General features: G+C 41.3%; 1 protein-coding gene across 1 annotated transcript in view; it reads left to right on the forward strand.

Annotated features, from left to right (window-relative positions):
* PTCD2 (pentatricopeptide repeat domain 2) overlaps positions 1-21,894 on the forward strand; it is a 106,101-nt gene extending 84,207 nt beyond the window's left edge. The window contains exon 13 of the transcript XR_011138089.1: positions 20,130-21,894. The gene's annotated coding sequence lies outside the window, so the exon portion shown is untranslated. The remainder of the gene's footprint in view (positions 1-20,129) is intronic.
* The last annotated feature ends 846 nt before the right edge of the window (positions 21,895-22,740 follow it).

The following is a 22,740-nucleotide window of genomic DNA, read 5'->3' on the forward strand; positions in this document are numbered from 1 at the left end:
GTGATGTAGTACTAAGACAGTGCAGCTCATCAATAAGCAATTCAATATTGAGCTCTGTGAAAGATGGTTAAAAAAAAAAAGCTATTTCAAATGACCTCTCCTGTAAACTGGGAATCCAGACTCTGCTGTGGGACTAATAGCTGGATGAATGCTGCTGAAGTAAATTGACTTATTGCTACAAATCCATTGTTAATGGGAGGACAAGTTGGTATGCTGTCCCACAGTACCAGATTGTTATTTCCTTTATTGTACAATAATGAGAATTGATAAGCTGGCAAACCAACACAGAAAGTAGCTCTCTACATCAGTATTCTTCGTGCAGTTCCTGGTACTATTTCCAGAAGAGGTCTAGCAATGATTTGACTGGAGAGGCTTTCATTTTATATTCAGCCTTGAAAGCTCTGGTTATGGACGTCAGTCGCTGACAGAGCAGAGTGGGTGCTACAAGTGATTTCTGGAAATAAGACATAACCAATGTTATTTGCAGTGGGTGAACTCTTAACACGTGGCGTAGATTTAAAAAGCAAAAGAATGCAATGAACTTAGGGAATATACCATAAATGAAGAACTTGTTGATCCTTCCTCAGGAATGGAGAGCTCAATCAAATAGATTCCAGAGCGTATGAAACACAGAGAAAGTAAAGAGGAATGGAAAACAACCAAAGAAATGTGTCATGCTCTGGAGTCAGTCTAGTAGCTGAAGGAAAAGTTTGACTTTGTTTTGAAATAGGTTTTCCAGTATTACCACAGTTTCTTAAAAATGATAGCAGCTTCTAATTTTTCCAGTTTGTTTTTATTTACATTTGCCAGATGTGGCAGGTTAAGAAGACCCTAAATACTGTGATCAGATACCCTTTTTTTTTCTCTGCATTGGGAACACACTGGAGATGCTTAGTTGAAAACCTAGACTGCCCAAGTTAGAATCATTCTTATATAGGTCACTGCAGGTCTATGCTAGTCTTCATAGTCCTCTATGAAGGACTGGATCTTCATTGTCACAGATGTCCCTTACTTCTTCAGAGAGCAGATTTCACTTACTTCTTGAGGTATTGCAAAGCTAGGAAGCTGGCCACTTACATCCGTGTGGCAGCTGGTTATAAGGTGACTTTAGTAGAGAGCCCTCTTCTTTCAGTGAGGAGAGCAGGAGCTGTAAGGCCTTTGCTAATCTGCCTGAGGCTGCACTGCCAGCAGCCGTTCTACCACCCGAAACTGGAGCAGCTTGTGTCCTTGGACAACTACTGTTGCCGCTGTCTTCACAGGATCACAGAATCACAGAATCACAGAATCGTTTAGGTTGGAAGGGACCTCTGGAGATCATCTAGTCCAACCTCCCTGTTCAAGCAGGGTCACCTAGAGCATATTGCCCAGGATCACATCCAGACGGGTTTTGAATATCTCCAGGGAAGGAGACTCCACCACCTCTCTGGGCAACCTGTTCCAATGTTCTGTCACCCTCACAGTGAAGAAGTTTTTTCTCAGGTTCAGATGGAACGTCTTAGATAATGCCAGGATGAAACAGGAGGACAAAGAGTAACTATCTCCAGTACTCCTGCTGGTGGAATCGCAGTTCTGCAGTGAGCCAAGTGCTTAGGATGTAAACGATTGCTCTGTCCAAGGCCAGGTAGAGTAATCTTGCTTTCCAGGGGCAGGAGTGGTAGTACTTGACTTGCTCTTACTTCTGCCCATCCCTCACCACTGCTGCCAGACAATCACAGCCCAAGGAGGAAGAAGCATTGAAACATGAAAGATCATCGCTTATGCGATTTCTGACTGTGGAGAAACAGAAGCATGGCCAAAATCATTGGTCTCTAGTCATGCAAACTAAGCCATGAAGGCTGTTACTATTAATGATATCTAAGAAAGCTTTTAAGGAATCTGTTCATCTTTTTTTAGAAATGTTTCTGGAAGATATTTTATCATTCTTTTTCCATCTTTTTTCACTGCTGTCTTATCAAAATGAATCCATGGGCACAAATTCAGAAAAGCATAGTCCGAGCCTCGATGAAGACAGCTGAACAACTCAAGTGTGGATGCTTCCCAGGTACACTAGATAGTCTCTATAAGGCAGAAGTGTGTCCAGGAAGAAAATATATTTGTATTTATGGTCAGAGTTGAGATAGAAGAATTTTCTGTTGCCAGTCTGTATGACCTGGCTAGATCTTCAGTCAGACTAACATTATCTATGGTGTTGCTGAAGGACTTGATTTCTTTTTTTTTTCTTTTTTCTTTTTTTCCCAATAGGGAATCAATTCTGTTTCACAGGCTCTTTCTGATGATGACAGGGGTGTTCTCCTGTGTAAAAAATAAGACTGAAATAAAACGTGTTCAGCATGATAGAACCAAGGAGGGAAGGGTGTCAAACAGCAGTCTTTGCGTAGCTATCCAGCATAGACAGAGGAGGATGCAGAGGTAGCTGAAGCAGCAATAGTGTTTCACTTTAACCTGAGAGAATGAGACCAGATGCAAAAAAAGAGACAACTACTGGTCTGTTTGATTGTTTTAGGACAACAACCATATACATCTGGATTGCATGTGAAAAAACAAGATGACTCTGTGATTCTGTGATTCTGTGAATATTTTCCTTCTGATCTACTGTATACCCATGGTATTTTAACAGAGTAAAAATTATACAGTTCTCAGAGATATAAAAACTGTAAGGAGACCTAATTGTTTTCCATAAGTCACTGTCGACTCTGCCTTCTTGGCTTCTTTTCTGCATTGCGTGTTTACTGTAGACTGCTCAGGAGTGAGCTGGCAGAATGCTAATGGGATCAGAGACGTGCAGAAACGAACCTAAAGGACTTCCCTTCTGTGCTGCAGTGTGGGAAGAATGTGGCTCTGCTTACCAATATCCAGTTATTGTACTGCCATTTGCTGTATGATTTTGCATTAAGCCTGCATACATTGTTATAAGTAATATATTGCAGGGTTGTTTTATTATTGCAGTCGTACTATAAGTAATGCATTTAGTTGCTGTAGCTAGAAAAAAATGGAATATTAGAAAATCTTTTGAAAGTTTTATAATACTACCTGTTTTTCATGACCGCAATATGATCAGAGTATTCTCAGGGCTATGTGCTTGTGCAGACAGATTTAACACTCTGCATTAAATCTGTCTCAGTCTTTTTTCATTTTTGACTCAGATAGTATCTAATTGCCTTTTTAATGAGTCAGTAGCATTTGCAGACTATAAACTTCAGATCAGCCACATTTGCTTATTGTCTTGGGGAGAGAGAAGTGGAAATTTATTTTAAAAATGATTTAAAGAGAGGAGCTTTCCTGGCAATAAGCACCTTAATATAATTTAAAGTCCTCTTCATAACCCGCCCTGGGCCAAATTCATTTCTTGTAAATGACATTGGCTGCAGTCATTTAAAGACAGGCTTTTCCTGTGCCTTGTATGTAATCATCACAGCTACCTTTATTAAAACAATACCTTCAAAAGCTATTTTAAAATAAGATGGTATGATTAAGAGGATGTGTTTTCATCTTTTAACATACATAAAGCTGTGTGCCCTGGATTGTGAGCCCTATTCAGGTCAGAGGTAAAAAAGAACTTGCCTTTGGTCAGTATATTTGAATTTAGTGTCACGTTTGAAAATCTGTAACATGTGGAAAGTTGCCAAGCTATCCATAAAGTTTTTTGGTGGTGCCTCAAAGCTAGCTATCTGACTGCAGTAACCCTGCAGTTTTATCTGTACTTAGACTGGGAAATTAATGTAGCATTTGCAGTGATCTTGTTTAGAGGTGTTCGTGTACTCTAATGCCCGTAAGTGTACCATAACACCTGAAATTACTTGCCATATTTACAAGCGTGGGCTAGGCATGTAGTGTTATAAAATGCGTTGCTCTTCAGAAACTTTCAAAAGTATTAGGAAAGGGACATTTATATTCCTTTCCCTATGCAGTGATGTTTCTTACCTTGTTAGCTCTGACAATACAATAGTGTTTACCCTAGAAGCCTGGCAGTACATTTCTAGATGAATTAGAAATAAATATCAAATTATCTAATAATTGTTATCAGTTTGCCACTACAATCTTGTTCATTTTACTTTTTTTAGTCACCAGACATGACTAATGTAGGCTTATATTTTATGTGAAATAACACAGTAGTAATAGTAATAAAAATAGAGTAGTGAAATAAAATAGTAGTAATGACTTTACTTTGTGAGAAATACTTTTGTCCTTTAGCTTGTGATATTTTTCATAAGTATTTGGTGGTGAACAGAATTTGCTTCTGTTGAAATGCAGTGGGCACTTCATAAATGTCCTTTCTGAGAGCAAAATACAGCCACTGAGGAGCACCCTTGAAAAACCACGACCAGTGCTACCGAGTGGAACATTTCTGATTTACAGCCTATAGGCTACAGATGCCGGACAACGTTCCACACTTGGGAAATCCGTACTCCACACCTGTGTGAATGATAAGTCGTGGCTCTTAGTCTTTTTCAACCATTTTGTGCTTTAGAGAAGGAAGAAAGGATCTGCCTATTCATGGTGGGTTGCTGAGTTTTTTTTGGTTTGGGGTTTTTAGGGGGAGGGTGTTTTGTGCCCTGACACTTGGCAAATACAAGGCAGAGCAAACACTGTACTCCTGCAGTCGTTCATTCAGTGGCTCCCACCGACTGCTCTAAGACTTCCCCATCATAGAAGATAATTGTGTTAGGTCCCACAAGTATTAAGTGCTATGGCAAGTAGTCAGACAATGTAAACTAATTGACTGGATATGACAGAGTATATGGTTTGACACATGAGCTCCCAGGAGTTCAAAACAGTTATCAATAAATAAAAAGTGAGCGTTAAGACAGCTAGCCAAGAATAATTAAGGGAAAAGAAAAGCAGAGCTCTTAGGTCTGTTAGATTTCCTCTGTTCTTCAAAAAGTTTTAAAGGGCTTTGTTTTTGGTCTTTTTTTTTCTATTTTAACAAAACACTTTTGCTGAGACTACTATTGTTCTGTAGAAGAGCATTTGGTTTTAACTTCAAGCACAGGAAAAAAACCCATTTACAGGAAAAACCTCAGACTACACCAGAAGTCTTGCCATTGGGATTTCTTCAGCTGTACATTTCCCTTTTGCTCATCAGGGCTCCTCACTTCGGTACATACAGCAAAAGGATACCCTGACGCAAGATTGCTGGTGGTCATTCTGTGTATGCACAATGCCAAAATGCCCCTTTTCAGATGGTATTACTCAGCAGGCCATGTTCCAGAGCTCCTGAACCTTTCTGGAGAAACTGTGCGTGGGCATGTCGTGGCTGATTGCAGGCGTATTTTGTGCTTTGTTTATTTATTTTTTGAAGTCAATTGAGATATTTGACTAGCAACATTTGATCTTAAGCAACTGACTTCTTAGAGAGGAAGGTGGAAGGAAAATGGGCAGAACTGGAAACGGCAGTTACAGAAGAAGTATTATCTCTGGACTGTTAGGCTTGCAAGATCGTGTGTTGAATTTTCTGCAGTTTTTTTTCTCCTGGCAACTATGTAGACTTGAGCATTGGATGTTTGCTTTTGCTGCTGGAGGTTAGAGCTTTGGAAATGGGCTGCAGCTGCAACCTGTGTTCAGAGTCAGCATCCACATACTGTTTGCTGCCTTTCACTGTCTCCTTCCAAGAAGAAATCCTTCATATAAGTTGCTGTTAGGTCTGATTACTTATACTGCTGCAAGTCATCTAACTTCACTGGATTGGCTCTTTATTTTGTCACTAATGTTTATCACAATCCGGTCCTTTCCGCAGGGATATCCGCAGGGATAGATTAGCCCACTGAAGCAGCATTGTTAATGGTGGTGCATGGTTTCCTCCTCCATTGGACTGTCCTGTTGAGAGACTTTCCCATTAGTGCAAAGTGAGTCTAAAATATCAGTAACAATCTCTGATCCCAATTCCCTTTCTTTTTTTTTTTTTTTTTTTTTTTTGCTACGGCTCAAGTTTCAGATCAAGAGAAAATCAAAGTCTTTGGCTGTGTAAGCTCCCGAGTCTCCACCCTCGGCTGTGCAGCCTGCTCCCCAGGCTCTGGCACAGACTCTGCCTCTCTTGCTTTTCCATATAGGAGAAAGACCCAAGAACACAGTGATAAAATGAATCCAGTTATAAGCCCTGGACAGAAACTACAGTGAGCTCCAGTAGATGCCAGCCTGGGAGAAGTCACCTAGTAACTGAACAGAAAGTCAGCCTACATAGAGCATTGGCCTTTTCAGTTTGTCATAAGGAGTCTGACAACGAGTAGTTTAGAAATCTGGAGAAAGAGAAAAGGAACCCAAACGAGCTCCTGAATCATCCTTTAGCGTGGCTTATGCCATCAGACGAGCCTGTTGTTCAGTTCTCAGACGTGTTATTTGTCATTGTTCTATTTGTCTGAAGCCACCTACGCTGCAAAGACTGTTAGTTTTTATAATAAGGCAGCCTACAGTTATCAGGCAGTGAGCGTGAAAAGGGGAGATGGAGAGACTGTATATTTTCTGCTTGGCAGCTGTCCCATCCGTAGAGGTTATACTGCTACAGTACGTGCCCGAGTGGTTCCAAATCAAATGGTTATCAAATAACTAATACAGAAGGAAAAGATTTTTTTCTCTTCTTTTTCTTAAAAAACGTTCTGTAAAGCCACAGTTCAGGTTGTGGGAGTGAATCAATACTCTCAAGACAGGCTGTAAATAGTTGTCAGCAGGGTGCCACTGGTAGCGAAATCGTTCTTGTGCTCAACTGCAATATTGCTTCTGTTAATTTTTCAACGTGTAAAGTTATGATGTGGATTCAGATTTTTATAATGCGCAGCAAGATTAATTCCAGCCTGCCCTGCCTAACTATGAAGAAGATGTTAATCTCTTATACCAGCATGAACTCAGTTAAGTTAGCTGAAGTATTTTGGATCTCCTGAGTATTTTTGGAGTTACTGTGCTCCTTGAGCATTGCAAAAACCATCACCAATTTAATCATTGTTCTTCTCTGCGTTTCAAGAACATAGGTCAATGACGGTTTGCTTCCACCAGTACTGTTAATCTGAGAATGCTACTGAGCAGAAAGAGTATTTATAAGCAGTCTCTGATGTCACAAGTTTTGTCTCTATTTCCAATTTGCAGGGTTTTTTTTGAAAGGGAGCTCTCAAAACAATGGCCCAGGCACTTTCTATACAACATTTTATCAGTCAGGTACGGAATGCCGGTATTTATTTTATACTGCAGAAGTGACATGGAACAATAAATCCAAGTTTTCTTTGGCTGCTGAATTCATTGCTTTTTTAATAGGAAATTGTTAGATCACTTGTGACACTGCTCCTTTTTATTATTTTTGTCTTTAAGTCTGATGAGCAAAAGGTTAAACTTCAAGTGCTAAAACTCCAGTGTGGTTGTGTGGGCCTTGTCTCCCAAATCATGTTCGTTCCAAACACGCAGCCTCTGCGTTTTGATTTTGTATGCAAAAGGAATGCATATTCAGCCTTCTGACACATCTCCTCCCGGTCAGTCTGGATGTCTGTTTTTTCACAGTGACTGAGCTCACTGAAAAGCTCTGTGCTGTTCTGAGTGTCTTCCAGTTCTGGTGTGCATGAGGAGCTCTGAGAGCAGCACGCCTGGCCTTTCCAGCTGCTGCTCTAGGCAGAGATGACTCTGAAGAAGCTAGCTGGATTTACTGAAATGGCTGTTGTTCATGCAAAGTCTACTTTCAGGATGAAACCGAATCAGAAACTGAAGGTCTGATTCTGGCTATGTCTTGATTTTCTTTGCTCTAAGTAAACAGAATGATTCCGAAGTCATGCTGGAAAAAACCCGGAGTGTTAAATGTCCCAGATGAGGGAAAGGGGAGGTCCCACGAGGGGAATGAGAGGTTTGTGCTGATGAGAGAAATAAAAGGCAAGACTGTTTGGGCTGGGTCTGATTCTGTTTCAGAACCAAGGAAACAGATTCTGCCTGGGTGTAAATTGTCATATAGCAACTTATAGCAGCAGGGAATATGCAATAAATTGGAGTGAAGGAGAACAAGAACAAAATTCAGGTTCTACAATACCCGGTTTGAAAATCAGCACGATCAATGTAGCAAAGAAAAATACCAGGATTTGATCTTTAAATCGGAACACAAGTCAAGTCATTCTGCAAAGGGAATTAAGCTCAAGCAAAGATTTTGCAGAGGGAAGGGAGACTGTCCTTGTAAGAACACGTGATATGGATCTTTTTCCGCAGGCTGGCATTGTCCAAAATGTACACTGAATGTAATGAAGCACAGGATAACGAAACACTCAGAGAAGCAGGTTTTTTTCCAGGGACTAGAATCACTGGCGAGCACAGAGTGAGGGGAACTGAACCGCTGCAGTCTTTCACTCCCAGTTGCCCAGCCGGGCCGATTCCTTGCATCTGCGTTGCTGTGCAGTGGCTGAGCCCTTCCTTTGGTGTGCGTGCCGACAGGGAGAAAGCACGTGCTCAGGCATCACGGGACAACCAGAAACATTCGTAGCTAACTCAGTTTGCCTTTTTTGTATTAACAAATCTGGAGCGTTTGATTTTTGAAATTCAGTAGTATTTTTTCAAGTCAGTATCTTCTTCATTATTTCTCATGTTGTCTTACTGCCTCCTTTCATTCAGTTCAGAAAGATCAGATTAATCAGATACACTATTCTTATAAATCAGGTTTGATATCATTTTTTAGTTCTTACAAAATCCAAACCAAAAATTGTCTCTCAGTAACACTTTCATCCAAAAAATATTTCTATAGTCTTTAGGTTTTGTAAACCTTTATTTTACTGTCTGTGAGAGCAGTAAAATTTGAGTTTGAACTCTCCATCAGTTACTTTTAACATTTTTATTATGAATAGAACACTCTTAGAACTTCTTTATCGTACTAATAAAAAAACAATTCACAGATTATGAAGACATTTTTATTTTCTTTTTATTTCCCTGTGGCTCTCTATAACATAGATTCCCTTTTCATCTTTTTTGCCAGTAGCTGACACTAAACCAGATACGTGGAGAGATCAACCACACAAAGATGCTGTGTGTGTTAACACTCAATAATTTGCTCCTATAATCCACTAAACAAACAGTCCTCTTTCTTACTCTCTGGTGTGCCTCATCCTTCTCACAAGCTTAATAAAATATAGTGTCTCTACAGGATAAGATTTGAAGCACTTTGCAGTTGTAAGACAGATCGCATCTTATTAGAGAATAAAGCAGGAGCTAAACAAGTCACGGAAAAGACTAACAGCGTTGTTTTGCTAGTCTTGTTATTTTGTTCTCTGTTCCTTCGTTATAACGTGCCTCGCCTCGAGGCTCCCCATGCCACTTCCTTCAGCGCTAACGGCAGTCCGAGTCTTGCTGTTCGGCGGGGAAGTGGTCTGTCCAAACGCACGGGGCAGAGAACAAATGGCAGCAAACGCGCGACGGTGGTACGCGGTGCTGGGGTGCCTCGTCCTCCCTCCACTCCTCCCACTCGTGTGCAGGGCGGCAGGGGCTGCCTCAGCCGCAGCAAAACCCGTGAGGGCGTTCTGCTTCAGGCACCAGCCATCAGCTCCTGCCCTTTGAGCGTGACTCAGAAAAGCGGAGTCACGGATTGTGCAATTGTGCGGGCTGAGTATTTTGGGCCACTTTGGGCTTTAACAGAGGGAGATAGCGCTGCAGAGCCAAGTCTGGGAGCCTGAGCTCCCTGCGGAGTTAGTGGGGAGAGCGAGGGGGAGGTGTTCAGAAGGGTAGTCAGAGCACATATGTTGGATGCCTAAAATTAAATAGTGTGAGTACATCTCTTGGGCGTCGACGCTGCCTCAGATAAGCACTAATTTTTCGTGGAGCATCCTGGGATTGATCGCCGTTTGGAGGAGGAGCTGGGCAGTCAGTGCAATTCTGCTCAAAGACCCCCTCTTCCTCTCGGTAGGCAGCATTTGGGGTAGCCACCTCCCTCTGGAGCTGGTCTCCAAATGGCTCCATGACCTGGGACCCTCTGAAATATGAGGAAGAGCATGATAGGACTTGCTGCATACGCACCTGTGAACTTTGTAGGGTGCTCCCTGATGCCGGCAGTCACCCATACAGGGACTGGGGTGAGCTCCTGCTGGTCGAGGGTATGAAAAACAAGGGAAAGGCTGCATCGCCTAGGACACCTGGGCTACTTTTGTGCGTCCTTCACTGCTTGCCAAAAGGATGTTGGTTATGGGCTATCACTAGGCCCTAACACAGCCCGCAGGGCAGGAATGCTCCCACTGGTTGTGCTTAGGTATTGGGGCTCTGAGAGTAAACACATCTGCTCGCAGCAGTGATTCGTCCATCCCAACGCAGAGGAATAGTGCCTGTTTGCCAGATCAGGTAGAAACCGCCACATTACCCACACAGTCTGACTAAGGGACACGAGAGGCACATGCAGGGAAGGGGGCACTGGCAGGACAGGGCCATTTCCGCCAAGGACAACGCAGCCTTGGCTCAGCCTAAGCCAACTGCCAACCTGCCCGCTTGGTACCACGGGTGGTTGTCAGGCCCAGGTTTTGCTCCCAGGGTATCTTTAGCTGTTTGATCTGAGGATGGTCCAGGTTACCCTCCCGCCCCATTGAAAGGTGCCTTGCAAAACTGACAGCGGCATCTTGCTTAGCTTGCTGGAAAGGAGGGGATGGCTTTAGACGGCTGTGTCTTTGGCAGCAATATGAGCCCTGCCACCGTGTCATCCCCCCTCCTCCTCCTCGCCCGTCCGCGGGGCATATGTCTATGCCCTGCACATAGGGCACATGGGGAGCAGGGGGGAGAGGAGAGCTTTGCCACCAAAAAGGAAAGCATAGGCTCAGGAATCAGTTTGCTATAGGGAAACCTTAGTATCGCATTGGGCTGGGGTGAGCGGGGCACCAGGAGAAGGCAACATTTCAGCCCCTCACCTAAGGGCCACGTTTCCCTGCCAAGTGCTCGCCGTGACAGCTCCCGCAGCCGCTCTGCTCCGGAGCTGCTGGGTCCAGCCCCTCCTGCCTCCTTTGGGCAAGGCCAGGGAGAACTGGTCTTTGTTTACGCCTGACCTGAGCTTTCTTCCTAGTTTTCTGTTATGCACTTTGGCGCATCTCATGGAAATGCAGGGAATTTGTCTCCCTGCCCTCTCAGCCTTTCTTTAACTTGCATGCCCATTGGTTTCCGCTGTTATTTCAGATTCCTGCTACCTTTCATAGCTTTCTTGCAAGCCATAACAGATTTAAATTCCATCCCATATTTTATATGACGCACATTTTAAAAAAGGGAAAAAATAAGTTGCCATTTACCTCATTATTGTGTAGTTTTTTTCCAGATGAAGGCTAAACATGATATCTGTGAGTGATAAAGGAAAACGATCTGATGGTGTTGGGGTTCAGCCTTTGCAACATCTCTCTCATAACATTAATTTTAGGAGATGTAAGTATTATTTCAAGAAGTTACATGGTGTTCCAAGAGGGTAGGTTTCAGGAAAAGTATTCTAAACCTAGTGCCTGCTACATGGTGTGACCATTGCTGAGCAAAATACCAGAAACGACCTAGTTTGAAAACTGTTCTTCAGATCCTCTTGATTCCATCTCACCAAATTTATACCTCTCTACACTGAATCCCTTTTGGAAACTCATTTCTTTTACAATAGCCATAAAATTGCAAGTTCACAGTAATAGTTCAAATTACCTGTTTTAATATTTCATTCCTTTCTGTCCTGCCTCTTCTTTGTTACATTGGCTGAGACATCTTAAAATCTGATTTTTATTTGCTCTTATAGAGCAGCAAGCATGTTGTCAGCATTAAACAAACAGTTATGATAACTACCTTTTGAAAAACATGGCCTTTAGCAAACCATGTCATATTTTCCTATTGCAATATTTGCCTTTTATATCCTTGTTTGTCAAAGCAAAACATATATTCTTTGTCAAGATGTGCTTGTGATGCATTGTGCATTGTGGTGCATAGCTTAATGAAGGCATAAATTTTGTTAATGTGTTTTGGATAAAACCCCCGATAAGTAGGTTGCAGAAAATAGTTCAATATGCTTACAGTATCAAAAACTTCTATTTAAGTATGCTTAGATAATTCTCCAACTACAATTTACTAAAGGAATGATTTTGCAGCTTTGCAGCAAATTATAGTGAAACGTGACACTACAGTTCCCTAAACATTGCCGTTTCTTGCAAGGTGCTGAATTCCCCAATCCTTACTGAAAAGCAGAAGTGAAGGTGTACAGCCACTTGCCTGGTGGGGGCCTCTGCTACCCCCAAACAGGGAAACTGTTCCTTGCAGAGGCAATTGCTTAACGTTAGTACCTAAAGAAGACCCCCTATCTTCATCTCCACAACAAACATCCGTTGCTTGAGTGTTTTGCATAAGCTGTGGTTCCCAAGATAAGTCCTTCTCAAAATGCCAACTGCTTTAAAAAGGCGTCCAGCTTTTGATCTGGAATGCTAACCTTGACTTCTAAGCACGCAAGTGCTGGAGGATCGTGTTGTCTGCGTGATTACCAGTTGGAATACAAAAACATATTAAGTGCAGATGATTTATTTAAGACTCCTGTGCTAATTCTTCCAGCATATTCATTCCATAAACCTGCCTCAGATGAGTTGTCCCATCTGCCTTATTTTAATACATTTTTTTTTGTCCCAACACACAGTTGGTGTAAAATAGTTCTGTTTTGCTATTGAATAGGAACTCTGTATCTCAATATTTATTCCTCTCTTGTAGTCCTCCCACTTTTAGGAATAGATTTTGCTAAAATAAACACAGCACCTCATTCAAAATCATTACCTATATTGTATGAGAGAAAAAAAAATTCTTCTCTTAAGACTAGTCCTGAGGCTGGAGAGTAGCAAAACATAAGAATTTCCAATAGTCCTTGACAATAAATAAATGTCAAACTTTTCCCTTTTCGGCGTTACATTTTATAGAATCAATACGGCAGTGCTTATCATTTGAAATGACTCATACTGATAGAACGCAATAAATTATTTCAATCCTACTCGTATGAAAATGCTAACAATAAACCTTTGTGTATTATGCCAGTTTATGAAGAATCGCACTAAGAGCTGGCTTTTTCCAGCTCCTAGCCTCCGCCATTCCCCGCTTCCTCTGTTATGCTGCACCCAACAAAGAAAAAGTATTGCAATAGCTCTACTTCTTTTGCACCCAAACTGTCTGAGAACCTCGAAAAAGTCAGTTTTTATTCCTTCCACTTCCCTGTCTGCTTTGATTTTCTCCAGGCAGGGCCCTTTCCAACGCACCAGCAGGTGGGGGAGCGGGCTTTGCACGCACTACCCTTCGGACGCACACAAGCGCCCGAGGCCAGCCCCAAGGACCGCGAGCTGGACCAGTCCTGTGGCTCCCACCCTGCGAAGCCAGGGTCAGCACCCGGTTACTGTGCGCTCCTGCTCACGTCTGACCTGCTGAGACGTGTCAGCTGGAGGTAGTTAACATAACGTTCCTCATCCAAGTGCTTGAAACTGTCCCACGTGTCCAACTGAACACAGGCTAGGAAAGAACATGTGGTGCTTCTCTGCTGTAGCAGGAACAAGCATGAAAGTAATTTTTTTTTTTTAGTATCCCTGCCACAGACCTAAATTTCAAAAGCTGGTATTTGTTGTGCTCTGCATGCATCTTTTAAAGACAAATCGTTTGTTAAAACAAGCTGATCTTTTCTCAGAGATCTTAAAGAAAATAGGAATATTTGAACTATAGGTTGTTTCACTTAATTAGAGCATTTTGAAATATTCCTTTTGTTATTTCTGCAATTTGTTTGGGTTTTTTTTTCTGTTAAAACCTAGTTTAGTCCATTTGGGTCTCAGCTGATACAGTTGTGACTTTTGTGAAATCAAATCAGGGATTAACTTGATATATGCAAGGAAGAAGGGGGGTTTCTGAAGAGCAACCTTTGTGACGTAGTTACACATTTTAACACAAAATATCTGCTAAATGTCTATGTTGATAAAGCTTTTTGTTTTCATGCAAAAGATTTAGGTGTTGAAGTATTTCACTATTTCATTCAGTGCTAAATCTCAGTGCCTGAGTTATAACCAAAGCAGCCTCTGTGTATTAGCAGTATTGTGCAACTATTTTTGAGAAGGGAAATGAAAAATAACATACTCAGTTTGAAACTACAGGAGAACTAAATGTCAGCACAAGAGAGGTAAATTGGAATATAACCAGGACAACAAGGACTTAATCTCTTACTATTACCAAAAGTGGTGATGAGTTCTAGTCATACCTACAGATTCAGAGTCTCCTATCACCATGCCTAATCATGACTCCCTGCTTTGAGGGATAACTTGTTATTACTAAGTTACCAGCGATAAGGCTGAAGTAACTTGTTAACTACTGACTAAAAAGTTGTTGTAACGGTCAAGGAATTTTACAAGCAGCCACATAAAACAGTGGGGTTACTTAACTGCGAGAGTACATTCTTAGAGAAAGATTCAAAGATACGCATGTGTCATCATCTCTGCAGTGTGGAGTAGCAGTAAGTGGTCTTTAAAAAGCATAGGGTAAAGAAACTGCACAGCACCTTCTATTTATCTTGATTTGTTTATTTATTTCAGGTCTGATCCAACTTTTCAACAGCATCTGAGTTCGAACTAAATGCAAATATTATATATATTCATCATTTTGAGTTTGAAAGAAGATTGTTTAGAGTGTTGTTCCATACTGGTTCTGCGTTTACCTCACAGAGCGGGGGTAAATTTATGTTCCCTTCTCTTTCCTCAGCATATGCATGAAAGAACAGTTACAATCTGGCTTTAGCTGGGCAAAGGAATTATTTACTGAGTATTTAATTAGGAATAATGAGATGAAATTAAGAGAAGGAAATTTTAGGATGAATGTCAGGAAAACCTTCTTGACAGCAAGACATTTTAAATTGTGAAATAGTCTCCTAAAGGAAATGGTGGAAACTCCACTACTTAGAACGCTTAAAGGTGACCGGACAAAACACTGGAAACTCTAATGTAGGAAACAAGCAACACATGCAGAAAAAAGGACATGCAACCAAAAAAGAAATGCTTGTCTTCTCCTAATTTTCATTGTATGGATCTTCAGTAGCACAGTGCTGCAGGCTGGTATCAAACCAGCATTATGACCACCTGTAATAGTGGGAGCATGTGAATTCTCTGTAGCTGTTGTGCAACTACCATGCAGTGGGTTTAGTGGGACTACAAAGACATGAATCAGACCGCTTCTAGTATTTTTTGCCAGCGTAAGTGAACGTGTTTCTTTTAACACTGGCAGAGCTGCTCTTCCACAAAAGTACGTATCTCTTGCAGTCTCTTTCCACTTCTGTGAGAATGATGAAAAATTAATCTTATGTTACAGCTTTTCTTCACAATGGCATTATTTGGGGTTACTGCAATCTGTGTAATGTCGTGGTACTCTGCTTGAAATCTGCTTTCTTCTGTGAGGATTATAGGCAGTGAATGTTAACTTCAAGAAATGTTTAAATATACAAAGGTTAGTAAAATTGATGATAAAAAGAAGTGTTTCTGTCTCTGAGCCTGACTCCTAAATGAACTTTTGAGGATTCTCAAGAGCGCTTAGTCTAGATAACAGCGGAGTTGTGCCCTGCTTTCCTAAACTAGAATTGGTGTGGCACAGAGAATACAAAATAACAGAGACCCTGAGACCCCTGGGCAGGAACATTCCCCTTTAGGGAAAAAAACAGAGCTGGTCTGTGAGGATGTTATGAGCCTTCCTCTGTTGTTTCCAAACTCCCAGTAAAAGCACAAAACTACAGGATTTATCCAACACTCCACAGCAAACCAGCATTTGCCTACGTACTATAAAAATCACAGCTGTTTCTCTGTGAACTGCTGCGTGTTGATGGGTTGTTGATGGGAGTGTGTGGTTATTTTCTCTCAAGGATGTGTTCTACAATATGTCAGTGGTTATCTAAATGTGACCCCTAGTGTTCAACTTGGGTGGCAATAATTTTAGAAGATTAAAGCCATTCCTAGATTTCCCTTAGGAAGAGGGCCATTTTTTCTGGTTATCCTCATATCCTATCCAAAAAGTCTAATATTAAATTGTTCTAGCTTATGGAGGGAAAATTGTTGAAGATATTCTGTGCTCAAGGTATAAAACACTGAAGAATAATGTCAGGATTTTAAGGATAAGTTTTACTGACAGAGAATAATCTACATTGTAAAATTTTACTTCAGCATTATCTCATCCACAGAAAAATTTAAGCAATGAAGTTGCTAATGGTAGAGCATCAGTGGAAGCAGTCACATTCTGCTGTGCTTTGCATTACAAGGACAGTGATGAAAGACTGTGTGGTTTTACAGCTGATGGAAGAAATTGGAGCTAGGACTTTTTACTGTTGTTTCACTCCTGATTCTGCTACTAGTTTCCTGGTGTGCTTTTGAACAAGTGGTTTAACCTCTCTCTTCTTTCATTTCTATCTTGACAAAATGCAGAGATACGTTTTTCATCCGAGGGTTGTGAGATTTAACAGATATCTGTAAAGGAACATGAAATTCTGGATAAAAAGCAAAATACATTGAATTGCCATCTGCTTTTTTTTAACTGCGGCAGGGCAGAAAGATATTCTAAATGTACTTTATTAGGTGTAAACAATAAAAGGCACAGCATGAGGCTGCAGAATGCAGAGGAACGCAGATCCGTCAGGTAACAGTGCGCATTGTGTGATGGTAAGAGAGGAAGGGAGAAGGTGCAGTGCTTTAGCATCCAGGCTGCAGATGTCTAACAGCAGTTCTGCTTCAAGAAAGGATGGGCACAGTTAAACTAAGTTTTGGCCGTATTCCTTTCTTCCTGTTTTGATACCTGCTGTATTGCCACATGTTTTGTAAAAGGACAAACAATAATGATGTGGTCCGAAACAGTGGTCACTGAAAGTTTATAGAACTGGCAATGACAAGTTGGTTTGCAATGCAGTCTTTTGCTATTTGTTTTAAAGTATGTCAGACTGTGGATACAAACAAATGATTTATCACATCATGGTGTGAAGCAATATGTATGACATGTATTGTATAAACACATAATACATGGCCTCCTGCTTCCTGATTGTGTTTGTTAGTTCTGTGCACACAAGCATCTTGCAAACTCGACTACTTTGCATCTTGTTCAAATATGGAATAGCTCCAGTAGACTCATTTCTGCTCTAAATGCCGTAAGAATTATCTTGTATCTCTGATGTGCTCTCAATGCCCCATATTTATTAGCCTGCATAGTGCTATCATCAGAAAAATCACAGCCACTTCAGCTCTGGCCCACAGATCTCTTTTACAGTGTACCATTCCTTACAGGTTCGTTATATAAATGCTTCTCTGTGTTTATTTAAATTTGCCCTCCTTGGTAGGTAAGCATGTGTCTCCTGGAGGTGAAAGTCTCATACAGTTTTTAATTTCAGTTAATTTCAGCCATAGTCCTGCGAATGAGCCAAAAAAATGGAGTTCCACCATCATTGCCCATGGCACTGAGTTGGGAGCCAGCTTTAGCCTGCCACTTTCCTTGAGCGACAGGCTCCCCTCATGAGCTGTAAATGTTGTGAAAGTGTTCTTCTTTACTCATCTTTATAAGTTTTTCCTTGATCATTGCTGCCATAAGCAGGGAGGAAACACAGGACTGTCCCTATGAATGCTCTAGATTCTGGATGGGAATCATGATTTAGATGAAGCGCTTTTAAGTAAGTTCAGTCAGCTGCAGAAATACAAGATGATTTGGTCAGGTGCAGATCCTGGAACTTTGCTGTTGAAGGAAAACTTGCTAGTGGCTTCAAAGGGAGCAGGAAGAGGCCCATCCTCTCTTGCTTTGGGCAAGAATGATGAAAGACACTGAAAGCAGCAGTAAAGTTGACATTTTGGGGTGAGTTCTGCAGAACAGTTCTGTGCACCAGCTCCTGGGCAGGCCAGCAGCCAACAGGGGTTCTGCATGCCAGACATCCCCACTCACTGTGGAAAACCTTTCTGTCCTTTCTTTCCTAAAGCTGCTTTTTTCTAAACAGTGACTGTGTATTGACAACACAATCCTGACTGCTGGAGCGTGGGTAAGCCCATTTGTGCTGCTGCTCTGCAAGGTGAAAGGAAAAATATTTTAATTCCAGAAGATAAAAATGGCTAAGCTTCAGCTTTCAGCAGCTCTCAGTCCAGTATCTATATTCTCAGGGGTGTTAACCACACTGTGGATGTATCTGCAAGAGTTGCTATGTCTTTCAAATGGTGCCATCTCAGTTTTTCCTGTGAAAGAGCCAGGCTTTTATCTTTTCTGATTTGCTGTAAAGTTCAGAATTTGGAAAAGTTTGAAACACACCTGTGCTGCTCTTTCCTCATGTGCGACTTACCTCTTACTCGGGCCTTTGTCCAGGTGTTGAGTTATTCTGAAGTTCTTGTCTCACACCGTCATGGACAACGTGGTAATAGCATCCACGTCACACTTACCTTTGCTAATGCCTGGTGCTGATACTAGCTGTGACTCAACATGACTTTAAGGGAGGGTGAAAAACATTTCAGCAAAGGCAAGTCCTGTAACACCTCATGGAGGCACGGAAAGGCCGCAGTCTCCTTTCTCTTCCTTGTCAAATGACTGTAAGTGCATCTGTCATTTACCCAAAATTTTGGTTCCCCTTTTGTGTGTCTGGTGCACATCTGGTCACATAACATTGGCTCTGATCTCATGGCAGATGTTCATCTAATCCTTCTTTGGAGGCGACATGACACTATGGGTTGTTAGAACAATTCGTCTGCCCACAGCAGCCTCCCTGCCTGTGCCCAAGGATGGCCTGCAAAGTGGGCAGCAGGGGCAGGTTGCAGGCTAGAGGACTGTGCTGGCAGGTAGCCCCCAATCACTGCCTCCATCTGAGAGATGTGCCTTTCTTAGACGCCCATGTGAAATAGCATGGAGGCAAAAGAGCCTTTCTGCCCTTGCTGAAAAGCAAAGGTGATTGCCCCAGCTAGGCTGCTGCTGATACTTGAACTACCTCAGCTATCTCTTCGAGAATAACACAAGAAAGCCAGGAAGCCTCCTTTTTATTATACTGGTGAAAAATCCAAGCTGTGACCACACTCTGGACCCGGTATATTATTCTCTTTCACAAGAAAAAACAGGGACCTTAAACAGTGACAAATAGAAAAACTCAGTTCACGCATTAATTTTTAAGAAGGACTGGAGGTAAATATTCTGCTGCAGACTGACCAGTTTAATTTTTAGAGGCAGAGAGAATACGATGACACAATAATAAAGAAAACTTTTTTTAAAATTATTTTGCTTATTATTTGGTTTGCTTTGGTGCTATAGTGGTTTCACTCTCTCAGAGGTTGTAATACAACTCCCAAAACCCACATTTTAGCTATGGCGTTAGAAGGAGGGAAAGATCATTTGAAGGGATGAATTTGTTATTTAAAGTTTGATGGAGAGGCTCTACTGATGTAAATTAAACTGTGCTGCTTTATACCAGAAGAATATTTGGCCTAACAACTTAATATAACAACACAGATGGCATGTTATCTGTGATTTGACAGTAGCTTGCATTTCCATTACAGTGTGAACCACAGTTCATTAAATAAGACATAAACCCTACATTTTTCTCAAGTTCCAGAAAAATGAACAGATGAATTTGCAAAATAATGACTACAAAGCCAAAGTGGTTATACTTGGCATTAATGATAATAAAAAAGATTTGTGCAGTCCCCTCAGCAGAGCTTCTGTATGTCTTTCTGCTAAAGATTGATGGTACAGATAAAACTTAATGTCACAGAGAGCAGGATTTCCTTGAGTGATACAAATGGGAAAGACATGTTATTAGCACAGCATTGCATTCAAGTCAGAAGGTCAAGTTCAGTGTAATGTTTTCCATTAAACGAGACCAGAAGTTGTATTGTCCCAAGCCTGTACATTTCACAAACAATGTCGAATTCCACTAGCACACATTACCCCAGGTCTCATTATAATGTACAGTCTGGCAACAGGCCAAATGGAGATCTTGGGAGCACCAGGGACTTAGTGGTAAAGCCATCTTCCAAAACACTGTCAAATCAAACTACGAGCCCAGCTGGCGTCTTGGTAGGTAAGAGCGGCAGAGACTGACGAAGCATGACTCCACGGAGGGACTGCAGAAAAGAGGGCCGGGCAGCAAGCATCCAAATGCAGATTGGGACCTGCTCCCATAGCCTTTTTGGTATCTTGTGATTGACTCTCGCATGCCACTTTGTTACTGTTCTCCCTCTTTTTCATAGTGCACAGCATAGCAACCCATAGAAGTCAAGGAAAAGAACTGTGAAAATGCAGGAAGAGAGGCCGGTGGGCTGGTGAAGCTCCAGGACAACCATGCCTCCCACCAGGTCACGACATGAAAGGAGCAATGGTGGCAGAAACTCAGCCTCTTCACCTGGAGGAGAGGCTACTGCTGTGTCTGGAAGATTATTACCTGTTCCACCAGTGGTTACATTAACCGTAGTTATTATTTCACACGCCACCACAGAAGTTCCTCTTTCTGTCCTGGATGTTAAAGGACTTTGTGGTCAACGAATCTCTGCACAGAAATACAGAGACAAGTGAAAATGGATGCAAATGGATGAATGCCTTCCACCTAAGATCAAAATGATATTCAGGGAAACATATTTTATGAAAATCGAAGCTAGGACAATGTTTTCTTTGCAAAAGAAATAATATCAAGTATCAGGAAAAAAAGTTACTCTGCTGAGAAGGCCTTGGATCAAACACCTTTCAGTTATACTGTATCATGTTTGGCAGAAGTTCATTGAAGTCAGGAGTTTCTCAGTACTCACTGCTCTGTTACTGGCAGGGAGTGAATTGTCTGTGTTGTTTCTCTTTTTGTTTTTTCCTCCTCTTTGCTTTACTTCCCTGTCTGCTCTGTTCTTCAATGCTGTCTGCCCTCACTTGAGTCCTTTGAGCCTCTTCAGGCCTGTATTAAGACAGAGCTCTCTAAGCACAAGGATTTCAATCTCCTGTCAAGTCCTTTCAAGCATTGCTCTTGGTCAGGGAGAGAACTGCTGAATGAAGCATCATCTCATCTTTCAGGTCAGTTTAGCTGTAGTCACAAAATACAACAGGCCTGAAACCACGTGCTAAAAAAGCTGATTATGAACATTGTAAAGTTAGCCACATGAGGAAATATGCATCTGTACCTGGATATATGTGTGTGCATTTTATGTTAATGGTGACTTGCCTAATTTAAAGCTGATCATTGTGCTGTTGATTACTGAACCAGTTTCATTGTTTCTTATTACGCTGATAAAAGCAATGCATAACAAAGCTAAAGTCATAGACATTGCTAATTCACTCTCAAAGGCCTTTTATATGCTACGGCTACACTGACATTTTGTTATTTCATTTTTCTGTGTTCTTCTTTTCAACATCACTATTTCTTCAAAGAACTTCAAGAAACAACTGAGGGAAATATTTGATTTTTGATTTTCCTTTCGATTTTCAAACATTACCATCATTTACCAGTGCTTATATATAGATATAGGCCTTGCAGTACTGACTTCAGTGGGTGCTGCATTGGGCCAAGTCTGAAAGTCCAAACTTTAGGTGGACAGACTCTTTTTAAAGACAGTTTTAGGTAGCTCTGAGTTTTAAAAAAAGACCTACTGGATTATTTCGCATTCCTCTTGAGAGTGAGGTGAAGAGAACAGCTGGTGGCACCTATGGGGAGCAATGTGGGCAGGTGAGTGCCCAGCTTCGCTCACTGCCTCCCTCATCCTCCTTACATATACGTACCGTATTTACATATATCTCTGACTTTTGCATGGAATCTGCTTTGAAAATCTCTCTATAGGGTCAGGTAGGAAACTGCTGGGGGAACCCTTCTGACATTTTCTCCAGAATGTCTGCTCCCAGTTTTCTCTCTGCTTGCCTGGGAACTGCATGTGGAAAGGCCCTCCAGGAAACCTCCTCAAGCATACTCACAATCTGACCATCTGATTTTCTTACTCTAGCATTTTGATGAAGTTTTTGTTTTGTTTTATTTTTGCTAAAACAAAACACTTCCACTGATCAAATGTAGAAAATGTGCTTAGTGGTTAAAATAGAAAACCGAGAGCCAGGACACCTGGGTTCTGTTTCCAGATCTGCCACTGACTCAGCTTGGGCAATTCATGTTGTTACTCTTTGCCCTTCTATTTGTTTCTCATAGTGTATTATTTCTTACTTCTCGACTGTTGTCATAATGCTTAATTTATTCATAGGCATGAAGCTCTTTGAGATCATGAAATGGAGAGTATTATGTAAGTGCAACATACTATTGATATTCTTTTTACTTATTATTCATTAAAGCTGAAGATGGAAGGAAAACCAGATAAGTTCCCCAAACACTACCATATCAAGCTTAAATGTTGTTGTTAAAAACAGCCAAGAAACGTCCCTTTGAAACTGTAATTTCAAGGTTAGCGATCTTCCTTTGATATGAAGGAAAGGTTTGATTTAGAAAATTAGGGCCTGACTCAGCCGACTCGCCCGCATTAGGTAAATTCAGTGTGATTGGATAGTTAATTAGGTGAGAAAGGGGTTGCAGAATCAAACCCTTAATATATTTACTTTTAATTGCCTTCAGCAGTTTGTATTTCAACCAAGTACATTAATTTAAATATCCTGGGATATATTATCTCTTTGAAGCATACATACAATTAATGTTAATGAGTCTTAAGAGCTCATACCACAAAGCTACCACAGACTCTCTACTTTGCTTCTGATGTTTCCCCTCAATATGATTTCCACCTGAAGAACTGTACGTTATATCTTTAATCTAATCAGATTGTTTGACCAAGAGCATCTTATTGTTTTCAGATAATATTTTACTGATTGATTGCCAACAATTCCTGTGCT

Source organism: Struthio camelus, chromosome Z (assembly GCF_040807025.1).
Source record: "Struthio camelus isolate bStrCam1 chromosome Z, bStrCam1.hap1, whole genome shotgun sequence".
NCBI classification, from domain to species: Eukaryota; Metazoa; Chordata; class Aves; order Struthioniformes; family Struthionidae; genus Struthio; species Struthio camelus.